This window comes from Leucopleurus acutus (assembly GCF_964270905.1).
Source record: "Leucopleurus acutus genome assembly, chromosome: 5".
Taxonomy (NCBI): Eukaryota; Metazoa; Chordata; class Mammalia; order Artiodactyla; family Delphinidae; genus Leucopleurus; species Leucopleurus acutus.
The window spans coordinates 73303410-73328012 of NC_139147.1; positions in this window are offsets into that span (position 1 = coordinate 73303410).

Below are 24603 nucleotides of genomic sequence, written 5' to 3' on the forward strand. Positions count from 1 at the left end.
CAGTTGACAGGATTCAAATCCAGATGTAACTAAATTTCATACTCTTTATCCATGCCATTTTAGATGTAGAAATTCCCTCATTTTTGCAGTTGTACCTTACAAGTAAACTTTATTTGGATTATTGATACACATCGTGTGCTTTAGGAGTAACATTTTTCAGGTGTTTAGTTTGAGTTTTTGTTTTTTACTTTAATCTGAAGAAATTTGGAAATTTTGTTTGAGGTTTATATACCATTGAGGAAAAATCTCAAAAGTACAATTATACAGTGGCTGGAGATGTCTAAATTCATGTGATTTGGTTTGCGTTCCACAAGTTTGTCTCTGAACAGAATGTTTCAAACTCAAAAAATGATTTTTTTTCATAGACTCCGTGTTACAAAGTAAGTACCAAGCTAGCCTGTCAAATTAACATATACCTAAGCCAGCATTTCCCAGTGTGTTCCGTGAAACCCTCAATCCCACATGTTCCATGAAAAGGATTCCATGAGCAAATGTGCTTTGCACATGCTATATGCTTTATTCCCCTACCTCCCAGAGATTTATAATAATGCACATCATCATATTAAAGAGTCTGAGACATCCTGCTTAAGGAACTGTTCAAAACTTGGTTTAACCTAGTATTTATCAAACGTTTCACAACCACTCCCAACCCCCTTTTCCCTCAAGTAGAATTCCAAATAGGAGTAGGGAAATAGTCTGGGATCTCTAATATATGAAAGTTGAACTTCCTCCTAAAAGAAAAGAACAGTTTACCATTGAAAGAGGGAAGACACGGTAGCAATAACTGCACATTGCAGATTGTATATAATTTGCCAGATATAAGACTTTAATTTTTGGTAACTTATGCAAGAAACTGTAAAATACACATCCGGGACAGATGAGGGTGTGGTTGATGTGTTTGGTTATAAGCTGCTGTGGTTTAGTATTGATACAACTATTGCTCAAAGACTTGCTGCTCTAAGCAAATTTCCAAAATGCCTTGTCCTCCCCATCAGCTCACATAACTGGTTGACAAGAGCACATCTGCTACTCATTGGGAAAATAAAAGAGCAGATAGCAAGTGTCTCTGGTCTGTGGCTTACACCCCCAAGCCTTGGTTAGCTGCCCCAGTGTTTGGGGGGGGATGTTGGGGGTGGGGGTTGGCTCCTACACTTTAAATTTGGGGTTGACTCATCTAGTCTTTTATTTGAGGAATTATTGGTGGGAGGTAATGCTGAGAGGAGGTAAGTGAGGGTGGATTTGGCAAGTGTTCAGTCATGATTTTATCTCAACTGCCTGACCTGAAATTTTTTTCGGTAAGTCTGCCAAGTGAGTGTTAAGCATTTCAGTTCTGTTACCAATGGGAATTATTGTAATTGGAAGAAAATACACATTTTTGTTCTCCATTTAATTATTTTGGATTGTTGACTGTGTTGACTAGAAGCAGAAGAGGATTGTGCAGGCTGATCTTTGGCATCTTAATATCATTTGACCTCACTTTTTAGGCAAAGGGATTATAAGCAGCTTTGCAGTGTGCCTTGATCTAATAAATGTTACAGCCTGAAAAAGTGTTAACCAGCAATAGGCCTAACATGCATAGGAAGAAGAAAGTTTAATTATATTCTTGTTTAGTTATACTCCCTGGTATCTGCAGTATCACATAAGCAGTTACTTAAAAGATAATATATATATTTTCATCTTCATTTGTAAAAGAGATTCCCATGTGAAAAATAAGCACTTTATTGTAGGGCATCATGCCAAGCTAATTGGGAAATATGGACGTGAGACTCTTGCCCCGCCTTTAAATATTGTAGAAGTTACATGTACATACAGAGCAGAGAGCACACTTTGGGGGGGAACAAGGAAGGAGTAAACTACACACTTACCTTCTCTAGTCATTCTGAGGAGGCCTTTCTGGTAGGGAAGCCCGGGCTAATTATTATTAGCAAGACTTTGTTATTTAGCAGATTACTTATGCCGTTTTCCTGAAGGTAAGATTTCTTAGTGATCTAAGACAAAATTGTTACTAAGCAAGCTAGAAAGTTCCCACAGAAATCAAAAATGTTAAATGACCATTTTTTTTAACAAAACTTAATCTGAAATGTTGGATTTTAAAAGTTAAAGCAAATTTGTGGATTGTTGCCAGTTAACCTTCTGCTGCCATTTTTAGTTATCCCTAAGTCAGGTTATTGGGGGAAAAGGGGTGGGTTGAGAGGGTCTGGGGCAAGACCACAATTATGGGAGTCCCACTGTAGTTTGAAGCTATCAGAAAATGTACTCTGGTTCAGTGCTAACTTTGAAAAGCGGTCCCCACTTGTCCAAGTAGGAGTATCTTGAGTTTTTTTATGGCAAATGACAAAGTATAGAATTCAATCCAGGAATTTTAAAACCAGCCCAGGGGTGGGGGAATGGGGCGGGTAGTGGGAAATTGGTCAGACTGCAAAGTGAATTTGACCCAGAATAGTATTCTCTATTCTAAGCTTCAAGCACTGTTCGGAAGACGTGGACTAGAATCATCTGAAATTTTACAGTCTGGATGAAGACACACTGATAAATGTAGAGTTTAGGGGAAAAGATGTTTATTTTTGATAAGATTATTAAATATGTATTAAGCACCAACTGTGACCCCAGAAATTTGCTGGGTATTGTACATAAAAAGGTAAATAGATGGTTCTTAGAAAAAAGGTATGCAATTACTGTGACCAGAATCAAAAGATATAAGAACAGAGGGTTCAGATATCTATTGCTTACATAAGATGTCTCACATATATCAAACACCACATCTAAAACTGAGCTCTTTATTTTTCCTCTTTTTTTTTTTTTTTTTTTGCGGTACGCGGGCCTCTCACTGTTGTGGTCTGTCCCGTGTCGGAGCACAGCCTCCGGACGCGCAGGCTCAGCGGCCATGGCTCACAGGCCCAGCCACTCCACGGCATGTGGGATCTTCCCGGACCGGGGCACAAACCCATGTCCCCTACATCGGCAGGTGGACTCTCAACCACTGAGCCACCAGGGAAGCCCTCCTCTAATTATTCTTAATTGCTGTATTCCCCACCCAAAACATTCTCCCAAAATCAATAACTTAGCACCATATTATTTCTCAACTTTGATTCCCTTCGTTCTCTCAAATATGTGAAAACAATCCACTAGAAAGCCCTTTTGATTCTACCTCCATGATGTATCTTAAATCTCTCCCCTACTCCAATCCCTACTACAGTATCATAGTCAAACCACCATCATACTTTGCCTATACTCCTACCACAGCCTCCTAAGTACTTGATTTCCCCACTTCCATTCTGTCCCTTTCCAATCCATCTTTTATAACAGCAAGTGTTGCTGCCCTACTTAAAGCCCTTCAGTGATTTCTCTACCATCCTTAAGAATGAGTCCAGATTTCTTAGAATGGCTTAACAAGACTGTGTGTACTGACCCCCAAATACCTCTGCAAATCTTCTCGTGCCACTCTTCTGCATAATTATTATAGTCATACTTTTTTTTTTTCATTTTCTCAAGTTTACTGAGTTTTCCCCCCTTTTTAGGCCTAGGCATTAAAGGTTACTCTTCCTGAAATGCTCTTCACTAATTCTTCATATGGCTTTTGTTTTCATTATTTAGGTTCAGACATGACCTCTCCAGAGGTGCCATTCCCTGACCATCTTATCTAAAAAGATGTCTTTCCTGTTATTCTCAGACTCTTGTTTTCTTAACTGGTTGGTTTGCTTTGTTGTTGCCTGACTCCCTCTCTAAACAGAAAGCTCAAGGCAGGACCTCTTTTACTTACTACAGTATTCTCAGAGCTTGGTATAGGTCATCTCAATAGAAGCCTCAATAAATGTTTATTGAATGAATAAAAGGAAGATAATTGTTTATAATGTGATTTAACTTTTCCTTCCCGTTACTCTTTAGCATCTTCATATACTTAATGCTTGAATATTAGAACTGGAAAGGATTTTTAGAAATCAACTAGTCTAATGTCCTTGTTTTTCAGAGAAATCAACCGAAGCAAAGAGAAGTCAAGATTACCCATCTGGTTTTTGGCAGAGAGTCTAGAATCTAGTTTCTCTGACTCTATTTTCACAATAAATCTCTCCTTGGATTGAACAACTGTGGCCCTGTCTAGACTTGGTGGTTATATTTTTTCATAGTGGAGGGAGTTAAGAATTATTAACTCATTATTCAGGATTATCTGAAAATGAGTTCTTCCCCCCAAGTAAAATTTCTCAAAACTGAGTTACCCAATCTCTGCCTTTTTTGTTGTTATAATGATACACTCAATGATACACATCATATGTGTATAATTAATATACGATATTGTATTAGTTTCAGGTGTGCAGCATAGTGATTCAGTATTTTTATGCATTATAAAGTGATCACAGCAGTAAGACCAGTTCCCATACATCACCATACAAAGTTGTTGTAATATTATTGACTCTATTCCCGATATATGCATTACATCCCTGTGACTTATTTATTTTGTAGCTGGAAGTTTGTACCTGTAAGCATTTTGGAAGTAAATCTTGCTAAAGAATGGTGCATTGTCCAAGATTCACATACCAAGGATCCCAAACATAATCTTTACTTACTGACTGGTTTGTTTTTATCAACATCGATTATTGTACTGTCTGAAATACAGCCTTGCCCTCAAGAGCACATTGAAGGGATTTTTCCCAAGCCTTAACATGCTGGTCTTTTTTAAAAAGTAAGACATCTGAGGGTAGTTACCAGTTTCTGGATGAGGCCTTTGTGACTGTTTTCCTTGATGCCAAGAGGCTTGTTTCATTTCCAGCTTCCTGTCTTTGTTTCTGGCTGTAACTGCCAAAAAGCTCACACCAGGGTGAATGGGTTGTTACTGTAATGTAATAGTCCTTGAACTTATCCCAGCCCTACCTATCTTAGGAAGGTCTTTAACACTTTTGAAAAGATATCAGTTGTCGGGTCCTGTGGTCCAGCCAGAACATGAATCAAAAAAGTTACAAATTTTGAGAACCAGACTGAATACTTAGCTTCTCTTCTGCCCAAATTCCAGAAAATTATATTACATGTGTTGATGAGATTTTCCTGAAGAATTAAAATGGAAATTTAGCTATTTAGCTATTTAGCTTCTTTTAGCTGTTTTTCTTGTTTAGTTATATAAATACAAGTGAGTGAAAATGTGATGACTTTTCAATTATTTTGAATGATGGAAAAAATCATTTGCTGGATTTACATATAGTCAGAGGTACCAAGAAAAGACAGAAGTTTGGAACATATCTTGAATATTTCAGATACTCTACTAAGTATATTAGATAAATTAACTCATTTCTTCATTTGATTTAGGGTCACCTAGATCAGGATGATCTTGGTGAGAATTGACTTCATTGGCCTTGTGAAGGTGGAAGCCACATTGCAGGGGGCTGAGGAATGAGTACAAGGCATGGAAATGGATATTGCATGTGTGGGCAGCTTGTTCAAGAACTTTAGTTGTGAATGCGAATATGGGGATAGAACGATAGGCAAAGTGGAGCAGAGATTTGTATGTTTGTAATTATATTTTAGAAGATGTTTAGACTTAGGAGATAGAGAAGGTTCATCTTTGTATATAGGTTAAAAATGCACATATGACTAGATAAAGTTTAAAAATTAATCATCAGCAGTAACATTTGAAAAGAGACCTATGAACGTACCTAATAAATAACCCTGCCTTACTGTTCTTTGAAGTACCTACCTCCTTATGTGTACAAATTATAACATACACATAATGTTTATTCATCGTGGCATCATCTCAGCCTGTTTGTTTAATGCAATGCCTAAAGCATATCATTGTTTTCTGTGTGTAGGTTTATGATCTATATTAATATATTCCACGATTTTGATGTCATTTGCCTCCAAAAGATCATCTATTTTTAAACCATTAATTAGTCTCTAAACAGGTGGCACAACAACTAAGAAATCTTTTTTAGAGTCAGAGGCTTTGGTATGTATTAAGTTAGAACCCCAGATGTTATGCTTCTTTGTTCACACATTTTATTAACAAAAGTTATTGCATCCAAAATTTAGTTATAATAAAAATTAAAATACCTACTGACAGCAAAAAAAAAAAAAAGGCTACTGAGAAAAACATTTAAATTACCATCACCTATCTTTTGTTAAATGAAATTTTGGACAGTAAAAGTGGCAGATCTTAGAGAAAGGGGATATTCCAACGCCCCAAAACAAAACACTTGAGCACAGAGCTAGACAGCTCGGAGCTAATTTTGGAACTCAGAAGTCAAAGCAAAATTTTTCTAAAGGATATCTGAGAAAAAGCAGACTTTAAGTTTACATTCTTTTGTTTAAGCTCAATGTGTACAAAACTAAACTCATAAAATTTCCGTACCAAACCATGCCATAATTGTGGAGCAGTGTCTTGCTGTCACCCATGCTATGCAAAGCCATCTTTGATGCCCTCCCTGCCCTTACCCTAACATCTTATAAATTACTAAGCTCTGTCAATATTACCTTTAAAATATCTCTTGAATCTGTCCTTTTCTAACTTCTCTGTAACTCTTCTCACTCTGATCCTTTATTATCTACCCTCCAACTAGTCTCATTCCTTCAGTCCTTCCTCTGTCACCCTTGCTAATCTACATCCATCCTATTCCTGGATGTTAATTGTCTTTTAAGACAAACCTAATCATGCATTAAGATATTCCTGGTTTGGAGGGCCCCGGCTCCCTACAGCCTACTGGATAAAATCAAAACTCAGTTCGTCCTTAGGTCCTTTCTTTCTACTCTCTATATATTCCCTTGGTTTGTGTGAAGCTGGGCTGCTCTTTTTTCACTAACATAGCTCGGGCTTTCTCGCCTTCTTTTTCTTTTCTCTATCAGCCTCTGTCATTCTGATCTTTCCTGTCTTTTAGGTCAAGATTCACTTCTTTCATTAAGCTTTTTCATGTGTGGTGGTTTTTTTCCTTTGAATCCCTGTTACATTATACTTATTTCTCCCTTAGCACATTCTGCTCTGTGTTATAATTATGTACCTGTCTTCTATTCCCTTGGACTAAATACATCTTTCTTGTATTTCTAACACATAGGAAAGTGCATGACAAATGTTTAATTATTCTTGAGTCTTGAGGTATATTGACTAGTGAAACGTTAGATTGTGATTCCAATCTGTAATGATGGAGCCCTAGGGTCAATTAAAAGGAGATGTGGGTAGAGGGAACAAGAGGAAATTTTGCATAGATTCCAGTGCCTTGGACCTGTTTCTGTATTGGATGTAAGGAAACATTACAGTTGCACTGCTCTTCCTTCCTCTCTAGATCTGGGCATCAAGCAAGCTTGCTGGATTGCCAAGGTATTATCTAATATGCAGATCCCAACACATGGGATTTGGGGTACCACAGACACATATATTTGGTTTAGTTTGAGGTGAATTTATTCACCCTGTGTAAGGCCTTACAATATTCAAAGGAGATATGGATTAGTGATAACAAGGTCCCTCTCTCAGAGGACTGGAGTAGATTTGGCTTGAATAGCTGTCTGATTCCAAATGCTGGTTAGCAGAAAAGCGCAATGATATTTTATATTTCTCAGGGACACGTGGGTCCATGGAGATAAAAATGTTAATTTCAGCAGATGTGTCAATTTTACTCAGGGAGAAGGTGTCAGAACACTGTACCAGCACCAAAAATAGCTTCTTGAAGGCATTGTGTGCCTGACTTTAGAAAGGTTAAAAATAAAAATACAAAACATTTTTACATACTTTTCAAATGGTGGTAAAATATGTTATGTGTTACACAAGGACTTTTTAGTGTGCTTATTTATTATTAGGGTAGTTTCTTGCATAACCTAAGTGATAAACATGTCTGCCGAGTTTTCATAAATTCCCAGGGATTTTTCATCTGCCTCTTTCCTCTCAAGTTGTTTACTAATATGGAAAGGCTTGTTTAAGAGCATTTTGTTATCCACATGCATCTTAATCCAGTTTTGAAGAGAATTTGGTTTTGGCTGCTACTCAATTCCAAGAGAACATATTAAGTAGGGTGGGTGACTGAGTAGCTGGTCGGCAGCTGGGTTTTAGAATAGCTTGGCTCTTAATCTGGTTTGTTTCAATTGCACATTACTCCAATTTCCTTCTTACAAACAAAAACAAGATTTTGCTAAACACTGTGAAAGTAAGGGAAAAGTTACTAAAATATGAAATAGGGTGAATTTGTGGATATGGAATCCCTTTAGACTGTTGAAACAGACGATGCCTTTTTATTATTACACAGAGATGGCAAAAATAGCACCACTGTGATACTACTACGTGTATTAGGTTTTACTGAGACTGAAATCACTTTCCCTGAAAAGTAACAAATACAATGAAAACTAAACATGATATAGTTCATTCCTAAGGTGACTCCAATAACTAGCATGAGGTCCACTGTAGATCTGAAAACGTGGGTTACCAGAAATATTGACGAAGTTTGTGCCTGCCTTGGGTTATCAGCTAACCTGACAACTGATTTCTAACTTTCATCTTTACACATTGTATAACATCCGTAATGATTTTTTTTTTTTTTTTGGTCAGTTTCTTGAAGCATCTTATAAAGAATGTTATATAGATGCAGACTATTACAGATATCTTAGAAAATCAAAGAGCATCTTTCAGAGAAGGTATGTATATCAAGTCTTTTGGTGCAAAGAAACCAAATCCTTAAACAAAATAGGAATTTATGTTTCACATAACTGTAAAGTCCAGAGGTACATAGAGCTGACTTTAGTTGTGGCTGAATTCTCAGCAGGGCTATCTCTATCTTTTGACTCTGTTTCTCTCTGTGATGGCCTCATTCTCTCCACCTGGTGGTAGAGTTGGCTGCTACTTCCTGGTCTATGTCATCCTTAGAGGCTTGAGATGCCAGAAAGAGAGAGCATTCTCTGAAAAACTCCCAAGGAGGACTCCGATTTGGCCCAGTCTGAGTCTTGTGCTGCTCCTTCTTTGAACAACCACTGTGTGTGTACGTTGGAGAAAGGAGGCAGGAATGGAGAAGACAGAGTGCGGATGGAGGACTCCGGGCAAAGCTGGATCTCATCTTCACTCCTCACCAGGACTACACAGACCAAGAAGAATCACTGCGGAAGAGGGAGGGCTGGTCCCCCAAAGGAAGGAACAACAAGCAGATAAAGCCCTTCAGTGTGCTTATTCAAACCTTTTATAAATAAGCACATTCAGAACCTTCAGGGAGGCTAATTTCATTTATTGTCTGAATTCTTTATATAGAAGAAATATGCATTTAGTTTTCCTGTTTAAAAATGTTTTTTTTTTCTTTTTTTAAAAATTTATTTTATTTATTTATTTTTGGCTGTGTTGGGTCTCCGTTGCTGTGTTCAGGCCCCCTCTAGCTGTGGCGAGCAGGAGCCACTTCCCTGCTGCAGTGTGCGGGCCTCTCACTGCAGTGGCCTCTCCCGTTGCAGAGTACAGGCTGCAGGCCCACAGGCCTCAGCAGTTGTGGCTCGTGGGCTCCAGAGCGCAGGCTCAGCAGTTGTGGCACAAGGGCCCAGCTGCTCTGCGGCATGCAGGTTCCTCCTGGATCAGGGCTCGAACTCACGTCCCCCGCATTGGCAGGCGGACTCCCAACCACTGCGCCACCGGGGAAGCCCTAAAAATGTTTTTTCTTTATATGTAAATTTTCTGTTTAAAAAATAACTTGCAGATTCTGAATTAGTGAAGTCTACCTTAATGAACTCAATTAGTTGTACAACTTGGTAACTGATAGTAATAATGGCTAACATTTATTGAGCACTTAATTCTAGAAAGTATTCTGGGTGTTATATGTGTAATATCTCATTTAATCTTCAAAACAACCCTAATATGGTAAGTACTATTACTACTGCTATTTTACAAGTGAGGAAATTGAGGCACTAAGAAGTTAAGTATCCTATCCAAGGCCACACACGGTAAGTGGTGCACCCAAGATTCCAAGCAGGCAGCTCTAGAGCCCATGCTCTTCTTAACAGATGTGCCATATTGCTGCCAAAGTCCATGTTACACCTCTGTTGTCTACTATTTGTGTTGCTCTTTGCGTATTTTTGCTTTCATTCTCTTCATACCACATGCACAATAAAACCCCAGCTCTCTGCCATGGCCTGCAAAGCTATGCATGACCTGGCCCCTGCCTATCTCTGTAGCATCATCTACCACTATACCCCCGTGCTCACTCCTGGCTATTCCTCACATGTGAACCCCCAGTTCATTCTGACCTCAGGAACTTAAATTCTGTTTGCCCTGCCTGGACTGCCCTTTCCCCAGATCACTGTCTAGCTTTCTTTCTTTATATTCAAGTCTCTGTCTGATGTTACCTCTTCCCTGATCACTCTATAACCCCTGTCCTCTTTTATTTTTCTTCAGGGTGCATATTACTCTTGAAAATATCTACTTATTTGTTCTTATTTTTGTCAATCCTCCTTTCCACTAGAATGCAAACCCCATGAGGGCAAGGATTTTGTCTGTCTTGTTCATGACATGTTCCTGGTGTCTAGAGCAATGCCAGGCACACGTAGCAGGTGCTCTGTATCTACTGAATGAATAAATTTAGTTTCTCCCAAGAGTCTATGGGGTAGTAAAGCAGAAAATACTATATCGTTTTTATAGTTGAGATGGGCTCAGAAAGATGAAATAAATGCCTTAAGAGTATTGGCTAATGAGTGGATGGGACTAAAGTAAGACTAAAATTCCTCCCTCTTCACTCTCATGTCTGGACGTTTTTTACTGTGCCCCCATGGTCTGCCTAATGTCATCTGTTTTTCTCTTCTCTGCCTCCGGATTGGTTATAAAACATTTTTGAAGTTACTGTCTGTATAAGTCATCACAGTAACCAAACCACAGCTAAGATGGACTATAGTTTGAGAACCCTTAAGTTAGTGACACTAACATTTGTTATTTTTTGACATGATTTTTCTACGGCTAAAACTTTGAAATATTTGTAAATCTATGTCCTTTTCTCCCTCTCCCATTTCATATGTGGTTAGAATATTTAGCTAAACCCAAATGTTTGCTTATCTTGAAAGAATTATTTTATTTCATTTATTCAATATGGATTTGTTTTATTTATTTTTAAAAATTTTTAATTTTTGGCTGCGTTGGGTCTTCATTGCTGCACATGGGCCTTCTCCAGTTGAGGAGAGCAGGGTCTACTCTTTCGTTGCAGTGCTCAGGCTTCTCATTGCCTCAATGCGGTGGCTTCTCTTATTGCGGAGCACGGGCTCTAGGCGCGAGGGCTTCAGTAGTTGTGGCTTGTGGGCTCTAGAGCACAGGCTCAGTAGTTGTGCACATGGACTTAGTAGCTCCGTGGCATGTGGTAATCTTCCCGGACCAGGGATCGAACCCACGTCCCCTGCATTGGCAGGCAGATTCTTAACCACTGCGCCACTAGGGAAGCCTCTCAATATGGATTTGAATTCCACCCTTGTATTCACTGGTGTATGTCATTTCATTTCTCTGGGCCTCAGTTTCCTCACTTAGTAAATGAGGATAATAATAGTACCTACCTCATAAGGCTGTTCTGATGATTAAATGAGATTATGTTAAGTGCCTGGCACGTAGCAACGGCTCAATAAATAGCAGTTATGAGCTGTATCGCTATGTTCTATGCACTCCTTGATGTGAGAATACAACAATGAACAAGGCAGATTTGAGCCCTTCTCCCTTAGAACTTTCAGTCTTACAGGGAAGATAGTTAAACAAATCAACACAACATATGTCAAGTACTCTAAGGGGGTGGGGGGGAGAGTGTCATCCTTGGAGTTATCCTTGACACCCTCCTCTCATACCCCACATCCAATCCATCAGCAAATCATGTCAGCTCTACCTGCACAAAAAAACCAGAATTAGGCTACATGTCACCACCTCTACTGCTGGCACTCAGGCCTTGATCAGCTCTCACCTGGATTATTCTAATAGCCTCCTACTTGGTCTCCCTGCTTCCACCCTTGTCCCCTACAGAGCACTCAGGGTTATCCTGGTAAAACCTTAAGTCAGATCAAGTCATTTGTTGTAGGCAGAATAATACCCTCCCCAAACATGTCCATTTTCTAATACCTGGAACCTATGAATATACCACCTCATGTGACCAAGGAACTTTGCAGATGTGATTAAGGACCTTGAGATGCAGAGATGATTCTGGATTATTAAAGTGGTCCCCACCTAATCACATGACTGCTTAAAGGTAGATAACCTTTCTTGACTGTGGTCAGAGGGAAGTATGGACACAGAACTGTACATTACTGGCTTTGAAGACAGAAGAAGAGGGCTGATACAGAGGGATGACTATACTCTTATTTTCAGAAATTTTTACTATGTACCTAGTTTAAAATGAGCCAGATGGTTCAAAATGAAATAGCACAAGGAGTTTTTGCTTATGTGTATGGGCCTCTTCAAGCTGCAAGTTGTGACTCATTAGTGGGTCATAGACCGATTTAGTAGGTCAAAAAAACTTTTTAAAAATAATAACAGAGGGAGCTCCCTGATGGTCCAGCAGTTAGGACTCCTCACTCTCACTGCCAAGGGCCCGGATTTAATCCCTGGTTAGGGAACTAAGATCCTGCAAGCTGCACGGTGCGGCCAAAAAATAATGATAATAAAAACAACAGAAAAGAAAACAGAGCATAGCATTTGGAAAGGGTAATACTGTGTCATGCCATGTCTGTTTCAATCACATGTATGTCTACATTTCACTCACTCATTGGTAACGAGGTTAAATGTATTTCTGACCATGGATCCTGGTTTCACAAGTTTGAGAAACAGTGCTTCAGGAGACCTGTTTGAATTCTTGTTCTGCAAGCTGGCTGTGTCACCCTGGGTGAGTCCTTTATAGAATCCTGAAGGTTCTTATGGCTCTGTAAGATCATGACTCCTGATATAGGAGGTCCTCCCTGTTTGGTTGTGTGGCCAAATGTCTTGCTGTGACCTATAGTGAGCTAAAAGGCAAAACCCAACCACTCCTTGAGAGACGGCCCCAAGGAAGCAGTTGGCAAAGCACAATCCAGGGCAGAGCAGCTGCGGGAGGCTGATTTCAGATCCCAAAGTACCTTGTGTTTCCAAGTTAGGGAGTGGGGGGAAGGATGGGGAAGTGTGAACTGCTTATCTCCATAGTGCCACCCACCTCGGCCGCCTTCGAGTCATGTCGACAAGCTGCCGACAGCTCTGTGGCAGTGCCCTTGCCCACCCAGGCCCCTTTCAGCGGCCAGTTATGGAATCAGCTGAGGAGAACAGTGAGGGCTGTTATGTCCGTCAGAAGGTTGGTGGTCTCTGCATGCCCGACGGTCGTCTCTGTGGAGCTTCTTTGCCAGAAGTTGCCTGGCAGGTCAGCTGTTCCATGGGTGGAGGGGAGGGTTGACTCTGGCTAGTTATATGTATGTAGCAATGTAACCAATGCCAGCGGTGATACACACCCCTTTTGTCAGTGGTGGCGCACCACTGGCACTAGCCCACCTATTAGTTTTGCTCTAACAGGTGTTCTAATTCTCTGAGAGAGGTAAGAAAGCTGGAGTCAGAACTGCAAGGACCTGGAGTCGTGGTGGCTGGGACGAGAGGAGTTGGACAATTTCTGTTCTTTGAATGTAGCTATGTTGTGACCAGTCATGTTGAAATCACAGTACATTGAACAGCATTACACTTCAGGCACTGAGGCCCCAGGTCGGGGTGGGGCCGTTAACCCCTTGTACTCCTGGACTCTGCCACTTCTGTAACAGTTTATGCCTTGTACTTGATATTTTACTGACTTGAAACATCATCCTTCCCCTTGCATTCCCAGAGCACACACATCTGGTGTTTGAATGTGTAGCTTTGGATTTATAGGATTTGGGCAAGCATTTGTGTTGGTGCAAAAGGCTATGAGTAATGTCAACATTACATTTTAAAAAAGAATACTTCCCTTGTAATGTAGATCTATACCTTGATATAGCACAGTGTGTTCAAAGGAACTAATAAATAGGTAAAATTCGTCAGCTCCTCCCCCCTCTTTTTCTTTTTTTAAGCAACAACAACAAGCCACCCTGTCATTAGGAGAGATTAAGGAATGAGGTAGGCAGCTTCTTAGCTTTTCTAGTGAGGGACATATTTGGCTCTGTTCCTACAGTCGATAAAAATTTTTAAAAAAAGTTTTAAATTTCAGCCATGAGAATCAATAGCTTGGTTTTACCTAACAATACCAACTTTAGCACATGAAGGAAGACGAGGAGGAAGAAGACAAATTTATTTCTATTGCCTTCTACTTCCCTAGCACCTCTGCCAAGAGGCAGTTAAAGACAAAAGACAGATATTAGGAAGAAAAGCAGTAAATGTTCTGCTGAAGGTCATGGGTGGCCCTTGGTAGGTAAGGAAGGAAGCAGTGAAGCCTAAGACATGAGTGCTCCTAGCATCAACAGCAGCAGGAAGGAGACCTGCTCTTCAGTGCATACCCCTTTGTACATGTGCAAATGTTCAAAGTATTTAAATCATAAACAACAGCAACAAAACTGCAGTCCCCTAGTAAAGCTTCATTTTCATATTTGGAAATCCCAAACTTTCTTTAAAATAACAAAAGTAAAGAAAACAGGGTATGTGTTTTGAGGCCCACTAAAAGGAAGTACCAAAATGTCCTTGTGATAATACCACATCCTCATGTGTAAGCACTTTCAAAGCCATGAATTCAGCACTAAAGAGAGGGTTCAGTGGAAGTGCACATTAGTTGCCTAACAGGTGATAGGAACAGAAATTAAGCTTGTATAAATTTCTCTTGGAAAATGTTTGTCTTTCCTGTGTTAGTGGTATGAATTCTTTTCTCAGTTAATTGGAACAACATAACAGTGTATTTTATTTTTAACCTTGTCCAAAAAAAAAGAGCCTGGGTTCTTAGCATAACTTTTTATTCTCTTTCCCACAGTTTCCATGTTTTTAGAAAAATTTTGATTTTAACTGCCTTATTATTTAATATTTTCTTAATTTAAGAGACATACAGGATATAAGTGATTAAAATAGAGCAAATAGGTAAAATTTTAAACACTTTAGGGTCTACTTTTCTTGGAATAATAGGTCTGAAGACTTTTTTTCAATTATAAAAGTAATATATATGTTTACAAAGAAAGGAGGTACACGATAAAGGATTAAACCAAAACTAATAATCATTGCTAATATTGGATTTATTTTCTTCTCATTACATAGTATTCTACTGTATGGATATATTATAGTTTATTTAACCCGTCTATTAGTAAAAATTTAGAATATATCTTTTTTTCTCCAGAAATAACACTGCAGCAAACATGTATATGTACATATCTCCTATCCTTTTCTTAAGATAAATTCAAAGATAAACATATTTAGCACTTTGATACATATTGCCAAACAGTCCTTCAGAAAAGTTCTGTGCTTCTCCAGTGTATGAGAACCTCTATCTACACAGTCTCACCAGTGAGAAAAATTACTTAATTTTTCCTTCTTATACATGTTTCCTGTTTCCTTTTTGAAGGTACTTTATCTTCTCATGTACCAGAGCTTTCAGAACTGTGTGGTACAGCCAGTCATACTTCTTTAAAGAACAGGTATTTTCTTATGTGTTGTGTGTGGCAGAGGGAAGGCTGCAGGGCTTGGATTTGACTGCCTTCCTGTGCAATAAGGAAAGCCGATCTCACACAGGTGTGCTAGTCACTTACTGAATATTAAATATTAAATTGCCCCAACTATCTGCCAGGCTCTGTGCCACATGATAGGGCTATAGTGGCGAGCAAAACAGAAGTCTCTGCTCTCAGGAGGTTTACACTCTAATGGGTTGTTTTCTAGGGCATTCTTTTCCATCTTTACCATCTGAGAGGGGAGGAAAAGGTATATCTTTCTAATTTGCATGTATTTGATTTCTGAATTTTGTAATTTTTTGTCCATTTGTATTACTTCCATTTTTTAAGATATGAGCATTCTTGTCTTTCCCTTCTTTTTCTTCTTGATTTGCCAGGGTTAGTCACATTGATCCTTTGCCATTGTGGCAGACACCAGTGCCCCTCTGTCCTTGCTGACCAGGCCCTGGCTGTGTTCAGGTGCTGGATGACCAGCACCAGTGGAGCTGGCCTCAGTTCCTGGGCTTTTAGGAGAAATAGGAAGCAGTGTGCTGGGCCTGGGCTCCGGCATGGAATCCCCATGAGGTCTGATAAGTGCACAGATTACTCTTTGCTGTGCCTCCATTTCTTCACCTATAAAGTAAAGGGACTGGACAAAACAATGTTTTTAGTTTCCTCTTCTGTCTATGACTTGAGACCAAGATTGGGGTGGCTGCTTCTCACTGGCCAAGCCTAGGTCACAATCCCTCCTCCTCTGTGTGAGGAGGGCTGGGAAAGAGAATGACAGCCGTTCCGGCTTTGACGGTGGCAGGCTGACTCTGCTGAGTAAAGTGGAGGATTCCCCGGACACCCAAGACTCTATTAGTTTGCTAGGGCTGCCATAACAAAATACCACAGGCTGGGTGGCTTAAACCACAGAAATTTATTTTCTCACAGCTCTGGAGGCTGGAAGTCCAAAATCAATGTGTTGGCAGGTATCTCCTGAGGCCTCTCTCCTTGCCTTGCAGGCAGCTGCCTTCTCTCTGTGTCCTCACTTGGCCTTTTCTCAGTGTGCCTGCATCCCTAGGATCCCTTCCTCTTCTTATAAGGATATCACTCATACTGTTAAATGAGGGCCCCACCATTATGACCTCACTTAACCTTAATACCTCCCTAAAGACCCCATCTCCAAATACAATCGTGTTCTGAGGTACTGGGCACAGGGCTTCAACATATAAATTTGAGGGGAACACAGTTCAGCCTATAACAAGCAAGGAGCCCAGTTAGGATGCTATTTAGAATAATTCTGGCAAGGGATATTGAAGGCCTTGAACCAAGGCAGTGGCAATGAGGATTGGAAGTTGGGCACAAATTCAAGAGCTATTACACAAGAAAAAGTTAACAGGATCTGAGGATCAATTAAATGTGGTGGTTATGAGAGAGGACTTCCAGGAAAGCGCTGAGAGAGAGACCATAGCCAGATCAAGAAGTGACATTCTTGATTCTTAATCTTAGAAACTTTGGTGTTTTGGATCTGTGGGGGTCGTAGTTGGGCAAAGAGTAAGTCTTCTTACTATGTAATAAAGGCAGGAAGGTGGGAAGGGGGCAGAAGGAAGGAAGAAGAGCAGCAGAGGGTAGAGACTGTACTGAAGTATAGACCCAACAGGACCTATGCCAGTTACAAAATGGACATTCGGTAGCATGTACTGAGTTTCAATTATGAAGGCTGTGCATCAGAGTCATCTGTGGGACTTATGCCCTGGACCACCTCTGGAAAATCTGATTTAATAAGTAGGGCCCACAAGTCTACATTAAAACAAACAAACACAGAACAACTCTAAAGGGGATTCTGTTATACAGCCAGGATGAAAAACTCCCAATGAATCAGGAATTGTTAGGCACTTTTATGTATATCTTATTTAGTTCTCACCATCACCCTAACATATAAGTATTGTAATCTGAGCTCATAATCTGGTGGGGAAGTAACCATGGGGATGCGAATAAGAAAAAGATCATCTGGGGAGAGAAATACATCTATTTACTCAACATTTATCAGACACTTAGTAAGTGCCAGGCACTAGGCTAGGTTCCAGAGCTAAAAAGGTGAAAAGAACATAATGTCACCACCCAGCAGCTCCAGGTCTGAAGAGAACATGAGTATGAAAATCTCAAATTATAAAGCTGAACTGAACTCTGTTCTAATGGAGTTACGTGCTGACACAAAGGAGAAGTCACGTCACGTGGGAAGCACCTGAGGAGATTCCATTTAAGCCAACTTACAAATAATGAATTGGAGCTCACCAGGCACACAGAGGAAGGAGGCCCACTCAGGCAGAGGAATCATCACGTACCACGGTGGGGCTGAGAAAAAAGCACACCAAAGCCACTGAAAGAATCCCTTCGTGGATGGCTGAACCTGTCTGGAGTAGAGAGATTGGCAGCAAAGAAGGTAGGAAAGGTTAGCAGGTTGACGGGGCCTGATTTTTGAAATTAAGGAATTTGGAGTTTATCCTACAGATCTGTGGTTTTCAAATTCTATTCCGTAGAGCTGTGAGGTCTCTTTGGAGTCCACTGGTGGGTCATCTGGGAATGCGGAGTGGGCCCAGGTGGGCAGGGGCCTGGGTCTCCCACCCCTAATTCAACCACACCAACTCTGCTTTTACCCATTTAATAGTGGGTACTAGTGAAAGACTTTTTCTTTTAAACAAAGGGCCCCATGATTAAGGAAAGCTTAAAAACCATAGCTTTAGGTGATGATAAACTATTGAAGAATTTTAAGCATGAGAGTGCTATGAGTTTCCAAGGTGAAAAGAGTTGCCAAGAGTGTCAAGCGCTGAAGAGATGTTAGGAAAAATAAGTACTGGAAAGTGTCCTTTGGCTTGGCAATCGGAAAGTGACCTTACTGAAAACAGCTGATGGGGGTGGATAGGGAGTGGAGAACAGAATGCAGTGGATAGTGGAATGAACAGGAGGAGAAAATGTGGCGGCTATGCTCTTAAGAATCTTAGGAAGCAATGGAGAGAGATTTGGCAACAGCCAAAGGGGGGGTTTACTCAACTCACCTGTCTGCCTTCTTTGCTAACTGATCCCCTATCCACATGGTCACAGAGGGAGGCTTCTGAAGCTATGTTTTTATGTGGCTGTCCCCTTGATGCGGTCAGTTGGCCCTTGTTGGGGTACATCATCCAAGCTGGGCTGATACTTCCCCCAAGAAATTTAGAATTTGGGTCAAGAGAGAAAACCCTTTCTTGCCAGTTGGTTGGTTAATCTCGGGAGCTGGGCCCGGATAGTCAGGTGAAGTGAGCTTCAGGTGTGCAGAAGAACAAAGCAGATGTTTGGAAAGGACAGAGGGGAGGGAGCATCCAGGCTTTACAGGGCCTGGTTCCAACTACTTCTCAAGGTCCATGGAAAGCCTGTCACCTCCATTCCAGGTGAAATCATCCTATTTTATCATGAACTCTTTATTTTTGCCTTACTCAAATAGTTTCTCTTACAACAAAAATGATCCTTACCGATACAGAGGATATATGCTTCCATTTCTTTCTCTTTTCTTCAAAGAGAAAAGAAAGGTCAGTGGAGAGAAAGGGTGAAGATACCAAGAAAGAACCTTTCTCAGAGGAGAATGGAAGGGGTGAGGTTTGGAGCACAAGGAAAAGATACACTTTCCTCTGAGATAGGTGGGTAAGAAGTAAGGAAGATGGGAATGTAGATGAGTATGCGGGGCAGGGCTGGGAAGAGTATTCCTACCTAATGACTCCTGTCTTCTTTGTGAAGAGGCAAAATTATCTACAGATCATGGAGGTGTGGGCCACAGCTTGGCTGGCAAAGTTTGGGAATAGCCATTGTGTCAGTGCGCCAGGGATGTGGCAACATAAATAATACAAAGACAGTTGAAACGCCTAAGTATGTAGTGTCCAAGTCTTGAACTACTGAATGCAGTGATACAGTCTCAGCCGTGAAAGCCTTCAACTCTTGCCTACCCAGCCCCCTTTAACATACAAATTGGATCACATCACACTCCTCTGCTTAAACTCTTCCAATGGCTCCCTTTGCTTTAAGATATAAATTGTCTCCAGTATTGCTCAACAACTAGCGGGGGAGGCATCATGAAGGAAATCTTTGGATTGATCCAGTGCTGGGTGTGTGAAATAGCCAGGGAATGACCTAGGGAGAGGTAGGGGGCATGATAAAAAAAAAAAAAAAAGCTGTTGAAGTAGTGGAGGAAGACCAGACAGGTGGATGCCAACAGCCTGAAAGAGAGAGTCCTGGGGTCGGGACTTGGGGTGTGAAGTGAATGTATGTGAGTGAGACAGCAGGGAACATTGAAGGTTGAGCTTGTGCATGGAATGTTCTGGGTGAGACAAAGTTTAACATGGGAACATGTAAGGACTTTCTGGAGTGACATATTCTGAGCCAAAGAGATAACCTTTCTTCTCTCTGTGTAAATGACACCACCTCCAACCAGTCACCACAACCTGTAACCTGGAGTCATCCTAGGGGTTCAGTCTTCATTGCCTCCCTTACATTCATTTGGCCATCAGAAACTTTTAACTGTATTTCCTAAACATCTTTTTTTTTTTTAAATATAAATTTATTTATTTATTTATTTTTGGTTGCGTTGGGTCTTCGGTGCTGCGCGCGGGTTTTCTCTAGTTGCGGCGAGCGGGGGCTACTCTTCGTTGCAGTGCGCGGGCTTCTCATTGTGGTGGCTTCTCTTGTTGCAGAGCACGGGCTCTAGGCGCGCGGGCTTCAGTAGTTGTGGCGCGCGGGCTCTAGAGCACAGGCTCAGTAGTTGTAGCACACGGGCTTGGTTGCTCCGGGGCATGTGGGACCTTCCCTGACCAGGGCTCGAACCCGTGTCCCCTGCATTGGCAGGCGGATTCTTAACCACTGCACTACCAGGGAAGCCCCCTAAACATCTCGATTGCAGTTGCCTTGATTGAAAACCTCGAAATTGCCCCCACCCCCTTGCCCCACTGTCCTTTAAAATTCAAATCAGATCTCACTCCCAGGCTTAAATCCTCCCAGTGGCTTCCCACTGCTTTAAGATACAAATTCCTTAGTGTGGCAGACAAGGTCCTTGGTATCTGGTCACCGTTTACCTCTGTGCTTTAGTCACATAGTTCTCTGTGATTAAAGGTCCTTGGAAAGACCTTCCACACCTTCTCTTGGATCTTTTTCAAGATCCCTCATATCTGTGGAGGTATGAGAAACCTTATTTCCTTCACTGGGAGAAATGACCATCAGAGTATGAGTAGCCCCCTGTGCATGCCCCTGGCCCAGAACTAATCACATATTTCCCCCTCTGGTCTGATAGCTCTAGACGGGAGATACTGTTTATTTCACCTGTAAACCTCAGAGCCTACCACAGGGTTTGGCCAGAGTACATGCTCAATGATATTATTGAATGAAGAAGGACTGAGTGAATGTTGAAATCTCCTTAGCTGAGGGTAGGAATTGGGGTTGGAAGACTGTGAGTGAGAGGCCAAAGTCTTGGAAGAGAGTTTACTAGCTGTGTTTTATGGGACCTGGCCATCGACACCTTCTTTTAGGGAAATTGCCTTGTCTAGTAGTCAGCTGTCCTGAATCCTGCATCCTGACACCATTCCTGTACAAATGATTAAGTTGAGTGATCCTGCCCTTCTATCTGCTTTCCAGGGACCTGTGTGACCTGTCATGAAAAGATGAGCTGCGTTAATCGGATTTTCTCCTGGGATCTGGGAATCGGAAAACAGGTTAAAATGATAAGCTCTAGGAGCATAGGTTGAAAGGATACATCAAAAATTGTCAAGAAATATTTAGCAGAAGTTGCAGAGTGGCCCGGATACATTTTTATGACCTGTGCGATGTTTTATAATATTTTGAATGGGTTGCCAACATTTGAGAATTGGAAGGTTTCACATTGAAATCTGGCTATTTGGTTTCTCTTGTAAAATTCAAAAGTCTGATATGGCAAAAACTGAAGCCAAGTAGAACACAGGGCACCTGCTTTCCCCTTACCATGGCCTTCCCCATGCCATATGCTCACACCTGGCCAGCTTCATTCATTTACTTTATCTGCTTGGCCCCTATAGCCATCTGACAACCAACTTGTTGAAGGAACAAGTTAGCAGTGAGGGCTTATATGCAAGCCAGGTTCACAGGGGAACAGAATCCCTAAGAGAGAAAGGAGGAAACTGGTGGGAGTTGGGGAGTAGGTGAGAAAGAGAGAGGATACAGCTGCTAAGAGAGGGAAACCAGTGCCCAGAGATGCCTGAGTTTCTGGGCTTCTCAGTTCTAGTAACTGCTCATGGTTACCTTTATCAAAATTCCCTTTTCTTGAGATAATTTGCAATGCAATTAGTCAGGCTAAGGGAGGGGGCTACTAGGAAATTGGTAGATAACAGCAATGAGGCAAGTAAGACAGTGGTTTATTTAGATGATATTAGCCTCAAAGAAGAAATTCTTACATGAAGGTGGAATATAAATTATAAGTTGCTGTCAAGAGTTAGACTCTTGTCGACTATGTATCCTGGTTCAGAAAGATCAGAGAAGGGGCACTGAACAACCTCTGCTCGAGAGGATGTATAGTCAAAAGTATTCTCAGAGAAAATCAGAAGCATTCTGGGAAGGGCTGTGGGTATGCAGGGTTCCAGAGGGTTTGGAGGAAGGAACTAGGAAGTCTGGGGAGAAGAAATTTGGAAGAGATTTAAGTTTTGATCATTTATATCATCTAAGAGTGTAGACTGGGCCTGGTAACTAACTTTCACCGTGTGTTGAAAAGAGAGGTCTGTATTTCAGCAAACAGAGAAGGCTTCCTGAAAGAGGTGGCATCTGAGCTGCGTTTTTTTTTTTTTTTTGCGGAACGTGGGCCTCTCACTGTTGTGGCCTCTCCCGTTGCGGAGCATAGGCTCCGGACGCGCAGGCTCAGCGGCCATGGCTCAGGGGCCCAGCCGCTCCACGGCATGTGGGATCCTCCCAGCCCGGGGCACGAACCCGAGTCCCCTGCATCGGCAGGCGGACTCTCAATCACTGCGCCACCAGGGAAGCCCTGAGCTGCGTTTTAAAGAGATGAAAAGGAAATGCTTCACAGGCAGACAGAGCCACAACTGTAAAGGCTGAATTCTAAAGGGAGAGTGGGCAGTTTGCAGTTAGAGTCTGGATCATGGGGCCTGAGTCACCTAGCAAGTTATTTTTGTATCTTGGGGCCTTGGTTTCCATTATTATAAGAATAATGATATTGTAATTCTATTCTAAGACTCAATGTTCCTACCCTATCTCACTTTTAATATTTCTCAATTTAAGACGTATCTTACAATTGACACCCCAAAATGCTTGCTTTATCACAGGGCAAAGAAAAATTGTGACAGCGTTATCACTAACTAGGTATATGTAAATTTAGCCATCCACAGAAAGATGTTCATTTGATAATTAGCTTAGTTATTTGCATTGATGGTGCCATGCAGTTGAATTTTAATCTGAATCTCAAAGTGTCATGTTAGGGGTCTTCCAAAAGGTTACATTGTGTTGAGTCATTGAAACAATAAGATATCGTATACACAGATTAGTTGTCATGCATACGGAATACAATTAAATGTAGAAATGGCCAACTCTCTAAATTTGACACAGAAGTTACAAATCTAGAAGAGGTTGTTTTGACTAACTGAAGTGTCTGAGGACACTGAATGTTTAACTGCCAAATAGTTTCTAGTTATTAAGAGAAGCTGTGTAGATTCTAGGGCTATGCAATTCAATTAAAAAAAGAAACCAAGTTTATAAACAAAGAAGAAACATATATAATGCTCGTATATTCTTTGAAATGTCTCAAAAGTATGCTGTTACTTTCTAAAGGTGATGAAGAGATCAAGATATAACCATACGTTATGAAAAACAGCATGCCATCATGCTATACTTAACCAGATGGTCAAAAGGGTTATTATATAAGACTTTAGGCAGTGGAAGTGAGAAGACTTAAACCTAACTTCTGCTTATGGTACTGAAGAAGAAAGTGGTACAATTATGATAATAACCAACATTAACTGAATGATTACTATGTGGCACTGTTGACTTGAGTTCTTATCTGTTCAGCCTCAGGACACTCTGTCAGATCAGTGGTATTATCTTCATTTCGCAGTGAGAAAGCTAGCAGGCAAATCCAGGAAGTTTACCTCCAGAGCCACTATGCTGTTCTAACCCTCCCTGTGCATTTTTACAGGTATGGTTTTTAGGTTGAGTTTAGAAGTATATACTTAAATACAATGTATCCATGGTACTTTTTACTTACATGCCATGAGTCCGTGGCATCTAAGAATCAGAAGTAGGGGATTGTGGGATTATTGTGGGGATCAGAAGATGAGTATCTTGCAGTGGCTCCTAGAAAAATCGTGTATCAGAGGGCAGGTGTTGCAAGTTGAGTAAATGAGCCTGCATTTTCAGAATCCTATCATCTTAGAACTGGCAAAGGCTACTGAGAGAAAGGCGTCAGTAAGGAGGAATGTTTTCTGTGGATTTGAGAACGGTTCCTCCACACAAAACGCCCTGCCTCCCCCATCTGTCTAAATCCTTCTGATCTTTCCATGCCCACCCCAAATGCCAGCTCCTTCTGAAAGTAGTCTCTGGTTATATGAAAATATATATCAATACATGGGAGATACTTTCAAATTATTACGTGATGAAGCCGGTAAGTGAAAGACGGATTTTATCATTAAAGTTACCCTCGCTCCTCTCCTGGCCTCGGTTTCTCTAAACTGAAAGGAAGTGGTGGCTTAGACCATCTCTTCCTTTTATAATCTCTACTCTTTCACCCTCTTCAGATTTCTGCCAAAGCTGCCTTGAAAAGCAACTCTCCTTCCTCAAACCTGCAGGCGGCGGCTCCTCCTTGTTGGCAGCTCAGCAGGGCGGGGCTGGAGAAGCAGGAGAAGAGGCGGGGGCTCCGGGGGAAGCGCGGCGCGCAGCCACGTGACTTCCTTCCCAAGGAGCCTCAGCTGCCGGCCTCCCAGCAACCGGTTCGTCCCGCCTAACGACGCCCGCGCATCCTGGTTGGCCCTCGGGACGTATTTGGCAAGGAGGCTCCCACGGTCGCGCCGCTCATTGGCTTCCGCTACCGTCGCTCAGGCGCGTTGCCCGAGCGCCCGCAGG